The 7,293-nt window shown below is 38.9% G+C and overlaps 1 pseudogene; it reads left to right on the top strand.

Moving 5' to 3' along the window:
- Window positions 1-1,149: 1,149 nt before the first annotated feature.
- LOC129667101 (actin, muscle-like) lies at window positions 1,150-2,146 on the top strand (annotated as a pseudogene).
- Window positions 2,147-7,293: the final 5,147 nt, after the last annotated feature.

Here is a 7,293-nt window from a genome sequence, read left to right as displayed (position 1 = left end):
GAGAGGTCCTCCTCCCTCTCCCTTTGACCCTATCTTATCAGGTCTCATCAGGACAGGCTGCAATGTCCTCCTCTGTGGCCTAGCAATTCTGCTTCTCCCTTGGGGTGGGGGTTGGGGGAGGTGATCAGAGAGCCAACACTTGAATTCATGACAGAGACAGTCCCTGTTCCACTTGGAGACTGAATTCTTATAGGTGATAGTTTTCTCATCTGTATGGATTGTCCATATTTATCTTCCTTAGTTATTAAAGTTTTAAATTTTGCATCATCCTTGTATCTCCTTGCAGAGTTGAATGTTCTGAACATTCCCAGGCATTTTAGGCAAAATGAATTGAAGTAGAGAAAATGTGGAAAAGTGTAGATTACTAGGACCCCTTTGGTTGAGTTGTAGTAGGCAGTGGTGGAGGAAACCATAACAGGATATTAAAACTACAATGGATTATTTTAAATATATTTAGCAGACCTGTCACTAAAGAAATTAGTTACAAAAAGGAATTCGTCAAAAGTAATTACTTGAATGTGGGTATTTAGAACTTGACACTAAATGTGCAAGTATAATGAGGCCCTAGAGCAAAGGTAATTGGGAGAAGCATGGTGGTTTTCTCATAGATATGTGATTTTTGCAGCAATGGTCACATAACCAATTATGAATTCCGAAGTGCATATTAACAATCACAGAGCACAGGTAGAGGTTAGAAGTAGATATTTGATAGTCAGTTGTGCAGAAATGATTATTAAAAACTCAACAGAGTGTCAAAAATGTTCTTTGAGACATAGTTTATCAGAAAATTATCAGTTCAGGGATCACAGATGCTGTACATTAGAATAGTGAGAAAACACAAAAGAAAATCTTTGTGAAAGTGTTAACATTATAGGAAAAAATTAGTTGGTTAAAATCAGAAAAGTTAGGCCTCGTATTTCCAATGTTCTTGTTAATGAAGTCTTCCAATAAGGATATAAAAGATTGGTAGGCTGTCTACACTGCAGGGCTACTCAGTACATCTATTTTTTTCAGTTGCCCTATGCTCCACTGACCAAAAGTTTAGAAAAATAGGCCTGCTTATCATTGACAATACCTCTGGCATATGCAAAGTTGGTGACAATGTTTCAGGGCCACGCCCCTCTCGATTGTTTTGGCACTTCCAACACCATGGTGGGAATGAGCTGGAAGGACTCCTACAAAGGCCATGAGGCCAACAGCAAGAGAAGCATGGTGATTCTGAAGTATCCAACCAAGAAAAGCTCTGTTTTAGATGGAATCACATGGAGAAGATATAGCATCACACTTTTTAAGATGAATTGTTTGGACCTGGAGTGCACCTGGTGCTTCTGATTAATGATACCCTGAGTCCCCAGGTTCACAGAGAGACGATGGAGCAGGTAATGTTTGAAGCCTACAGCACCCTGCCATGTGTGTGACCATTCAGGTTATGCTAACTATGTATGCTTCCTGGGGTACCACTGGCATTGACTCTACTAATAGTGTCACACATACAGTGCCTATATACAAGGTTTATACACTTGCACATGCCATCTTATGCCTGAAGCTGGCTGACTGGGACCTCGCAGACTATTTCATGTTGATCTTGACTGAGCCAGTCTACAGTTTTCCTACCACTTCTGAACATGAGTAGTAAGTGATATTAATGAAAAGTTCTTTTATGTTGCCCTGGATTTTGAGCAGGAATGGCCACTGCTGTAACCCCGTCCTCCTTGGAGAAGAGCTATGATCAAAACTACCGTCTGCCTGAACAGCTGGTGATCACCATTGGCAATGAGCAAGTCCAGTGCCCAGAGGTGCTCTTATGCCCCTCCTTACTGGACTTGCAGTCCTGTGGCATCCATGAGACCACCTAAATTCCATCATGAAGTGTGATGTAGATACCAGCAAGGACATGTATGCCAACACAGGGCTGTCTGATGGCACCACCATGCATCCAGGCACTTCTGAGGGGAAGCAGGAGGAGACCACAGTCCTAGCAGTCAGCACAGTGAAAATCAAGATCACTGCTCCCTTTGAGCACAAGTGCTCAGTATGGATTGGTGGCTCTATCCTGGACTCAGTCTCCATCTCCCAGCAGATGTGGATCAGCAGGCTAGAGTATGACAAGTCTGGCTCCTCCACCTTCCACCTCAAATGCTTCTAGATGGACTGATCCTATGCCGAAAATCAGCATCACTAGCCGATTCCAAAGTATCTGTTTTCCCTGGTGAATGCAAGCTTCATGAATCTGGAAAATAATAAAAATTTCCATTGAATTTTATGTCTGTTATTATCAGTGGGTTGTATAACTTGTTGCTGATTTTTGAAATTGAGCTTAAGTTAACTGTTCAGTTTGTTTATGTCTAAAGCCCTGTGATTTAACCATATAACCTGGTCACTTGGTGACTGCAAACATGCTAAAGAAGAGAAATTCCCAGGGGTGAGCACCATATAGTGATTTGTGCTGTCTTTTAACCAACAGCTGAGTGTTCCATGAAGCAAAGCTTCGTGACCCACCTACAAATTCTGTCTTTCCTTCTAACAGTGTAAGAAAGACCAAGTCTTCAGACCAAGTTTCTGTTCTGATATTTGTTTCCTCTCGACCATGGTGGGTTGTTGTTGCTTTGAGTTAGGAATGTTTTCATTTATACATATAAGTTTATTCCTCTTTTTTATTTAAGCTAGGGCTTTTGTTCTCAATTCTTTAAGAAATGACACTATGCTTTTCTTATGTTAAATGGAAAATTAAGCTCCAGCAACTTGTAATTGTTCAAAGAAAAATAATAAAGTGTTATAGTCATTGTTAAAAGAAAACAAAGACCCATGATAAACATAAACACTTATTATTAATGTCTCTATTTTAAACAATGTATTTTAAAGGAAGTATATTAAAGAATGTCCTACTGTCCTACTTCTATTTAGTCATTACTAGAATTTTTTACTCAAATTATTTTTTTTCATTTTTTTCAAGGAAGTAGGAGAAATCAAGAAACAGGACAGGAGCCTACCATACAGGGCCTCTGAAAGATTCTACCTAGCAGTGTATCAAAGCAGATGCTGAGACTCATAACCAAACTTTAGGCAGAGTGCAGGGAATCATATGAAAGAAGAGGGCGTTAGTAAGATCTGGAGAGGACAAAAGCTCTACAAGGACCAAATATATCTGGGCACAAGAGTCTTTTCTGAGACTGATTCTCCAACCAAGGACCATGCGCGGATATAACCTAGAACCCCTGCTAGGACATAGCACAAGACAGCTCAGTGTCCAAGTTTGTTCCCTAGTAAGGGAAAGAGGGATTATCTCTGACCTGAACTCATTGGCTGACTCTTGGACCTCACTACCTGTCCTGGGAGGAACAGCCTTGCTAAGCCACAAAGAAGAACATTGCAACCAGTCCTGATGATACCTGATAAGCTAGGGTCAGATGAAAGGGGAAGAGGTCCACCCCTATCAGTGGACTTGGAAAGGGGCAGGGAGGAGATGAGGGAGAGTGGTATTGGGAGGGAATGAGAGAGAGGAGCTACAGCTGGGATACAAAGTAAATAAACTGTAATTAATATTAAAAATAAAATAAAAAATTAAATAAAGCTTTTCTTTTAAGTTTAAAATTAATTTAAAACATAACACTTAAGAATAGCTGTACTGTGGTAGCTAATATAAACTATGACAGTAATTTAAAAATTGTAATCTATCTTCAAAATGCATGCTTTATTTTAGTTTTAAATTTTATAAAGATTTATTTATTTGTTATTTATATAGTATTCTGCCTGCTTCAGTGCCTGTAGGGTCACATAGATGGTTATGAGCTATCATGTGGTTGCTAGGAACTGACCTTTGGAAGAACAGCCAATGCTCTTAACATCTGAGCCATCTCTCTAGCCTCCTAGTTTTAATTTTTTTTTAAGTGTTCATTCTTGACTGAAATTTGTGCGATTCAGATATGGGCTTATTCACTATTCTCATATTCTTTCCTATAACTTCATTTAGCTATTGTAATTTACCTTTATCTCAATAAGCTATCTTATGTATCTGAGGGAAGGGAAAAGTTTCAGGGAAGACACAGAAAGGCTGAGGGTGCCTCTAACTAGTGGGCTGCTTAACTAGCAGCTGTGGAACGCTGGGTAAATACCCTTGTATCATAGTTAAAAGAAAATAAGACGGTGTAAGGTTGTTGATCAAGTCTTTATTCCTCTTCAGAATTTGTAGATGCTTACTGAAACAAAAATGTATAATTATAAGATTTTTTCTAAGACCAAAATACAGTCTCTAGCTATCATTTTCCTATCCTAAATGTCACACCATTTCTTTCCTAAAGCTGTATCCTAAGAGACCTTACCATTTGGTGTATGACACACTGCTTTGACAATTCAGTGAAAAGACAATTGTGTTTGATTATTTTTCAATGTCATTTTGTTGCTAAAACTGAAATTATCAAAATAAAATGAATATATTAAGGGATACATATATGGATATTCAAACCCATGAAAAGTTGATTATGTTTTTCATTGAAAAATAATCAACTCTAATATAAAATGACTATTTTAAATAGATTGATTTTAATACATATTTAAATAGAAAATTTAAAAGGCATACAGCAATTTGAAATTGATGTTATTTTCTTTCATCTTATAAATATACAGGAAGATGATGGTCACCTTAAAATATTCTACATAGCCACAATGACATATTCTACATAAGGTGTACCAAGTGCTGATGAGGTGGCTCATTGATTTGGCATACCTGATCATAACCCTGAGGATCTAGGTTCATGACCCAGAGTCCATGGTAAAACTGTACAACCAGCAAACAAAAACCGTTTTCTTAGTCTCTATATTTGCATCATGGGCACATTTATCCACACTTTGAAATCACACACACACACACACACACACACACACACACACACACACTTATGAGCAGTAAATAAAAATATAAGTTCATGGATTCTTTTTCAGAAGATTAACAAGGTCGTATGTAAACTTCAGAGTATTCAACTTGTAATTTTTCCATATCGGATAGAGAATTTTTATAGATGTTAATATTCCAAAAAGATTATAAGACTATGATGTTTATACCCTGTATTGCAGATGTTATAAATCAATGATTTAAGGCAACTCTTAAACTTTCTTGTTGAATTTCAAATTATTTATCAGTATTCCACCATCTGTAATTCATTTCAGAAAGATAGACTATGGTGGATAAAACATGCAATATACACGGGAAGCCCATAGACAGGATATTGATTGATTTTAGTCATGGTGCTGCAGCAGAGACAGAGCTCACCAAGATGTTAACCTTCAATGTCCAAAGGAGCAGAGGGGTTCAGCCTTGGAAGAGATTGACACCCAGCTAGCTCACTCCAGTTACTTTATTCAAACATTATATAAGGTTAGTTGGGACTAGGAAAGTTCCAACTGCCAAGTTGTCTTGCCGTAGCAGATAAACCACCGAAATCTTGGTTCTTTTTTGACCATGGTTAGCCACAATCAAAAGTAAGAACTCTAGGTTTGCCAGAGTGTCTTAGGACCAAGGTCAGTGCAGCTTCAAGCCTTCACATAGCACCAAGTGCAAATTCTCTAGAAAGACAACATTTCTTCCGCGTTCAGACAGCCTGAAAACAATTTCTCAGCCTTTGCTGATTGACCTAACTATAATAAAGGCCCACTGAAACATTTCACCTAGAGCCAAACGAAGGTTTTACTGTACATTTCACCACATGTTCTTCCTTTCTGTTTTAAGTGGATTTATTAGGGGTAAAAATCAGAGGCCGTGGCCAGAGAATAGAAAACTAAATTTCCCAGGTGATGGAGGTTTATCTAAGCTGTACACATGGGAGTGTAGAGATATGTGGAGTACAGGTAGAGGTCACTGTATGGTGGGCACAGCCGGTCATTCACACAGTGTTAATTCTGTCTCACAACCAGGACAGGGAATGAGGTGGAGAAGAAATATCTATAGAAAGACCCTCTTGGCTGCAGAATAACTGGGCAGGTGGCAACATAACCCCACCCTTCCCATTCCCAGAATCCACAGTCCACTTTGGCTCAGTTCATGCTAGCCCAGTTAGTTACTCTAGCCTACTTTCCCCTGAAAATTAGAAAATAACAGAAAATAGAGAAAAAAAAAAGGCAAATAAAACTATTGCCTGGCAATACCTCACAGGCAAGCCTTGAGTGATTAAAAAGTGCAATCTGTTACAGAAAACATGAGGAGGGCAACATACTCCATGCTTCCTCATGCCTTGCAGTACAGGCAAAGAGATAAGACTATGGGAGCAGTCACGTGGATACTGACATAATTGAAGAAGAGTGACACACTTAAAATGTTCTTCTGCAAAATGCAAATGTAAACCAAGACACGCCACAGATAATGAAACCCACTATGGCCCCTCCTGTCTACTCAGCTGTGTGCACAGTGGAGAGTATTCCCTCAGCTGACTGGCTAACTCCCTTGGGTTACTTAGCAAGGCCACATTTTCATTCAGACCGGTCCTTACCTACCCCTGCTTCTGCAATCTGGCTTTCTTTTATTTATCTATTTGGTGCTGGAGATGTCCTCACACCTGCCAGCATGTGCTCCCCCAGCCACATGGCTTTTCCTTCTTTAATTCTGAAGTCTGATATGGCATGGTTCACCTGTAACTTTAATACTTTCAGTAAAGAAATACTTCTGCAGGTTTGTGTTTCTACCTGATCTCCTTTGACAGTAACAGAATGATTCAAACCATGGTCAATTCTAAGAGCAGTTTGAAGATCGGAGACAGAGTTTCTAAAAAGGATCCACCTGGCTATAACTTTAAACTTAATTTTTGCCACTCTCCTCCCATACCATATTTTTTTTTTTAAAAGAGAGATCGTTAAACACTGTATTAATTTTAAGGAAGAAATAAAAATCATCTACTTCAGACACAAGAGACACTCAGACACTTACTATTCCTAAATACATCGCAGAAGTAGTGTACTTCAAATGAAACGAGGACTGGTAGAGAAAGCAGGAACAGTGGTGCAGTCCTGTAATTACAGCACTGAAGAGGCAATGACAGGAGGATCACAAGTTCAAGGCCAGCCTCTGGTGTGTAACAAGACCGTGTCTCAAAGGCAAAAAAAGACAGAAAACATAGATATATAAAAAAATTTGAAAACAATCTATCCTTAGAGCACAAGTGAAACAGAGTTAAGGACTTGAATGAAACAAAACAACAGCAATGTAGGAAAATCAATGGGAAGGTTTTCCTCTTGGGACATAAATAGAAACTAGACTGAAATCTTGAAGTTATTCTTCCGGTCTAAGCGTAGGCCTCCTGTCAGCAC

This window comes from Psammomys obesus, unplaced genomic scaffold (genome assembly GCF_907164565.1).
Source record: "Psammomys obesus unplaced genomic scaffold, mPsaObe1.curated_primary_1811, whole genome shotgun sequence".
Classification (NCBI taxonomy): Eukaryota; Metazoa; Chordata; class Mammalia; order Rodentia; family Muridae; genus Psammomys; species Psammomys obesus.
The sequence above is the reverse complement of the archived record's forward strand: the minus strand, read 5'-3'. Positions and strand labels throughout refer to the sequence as shown.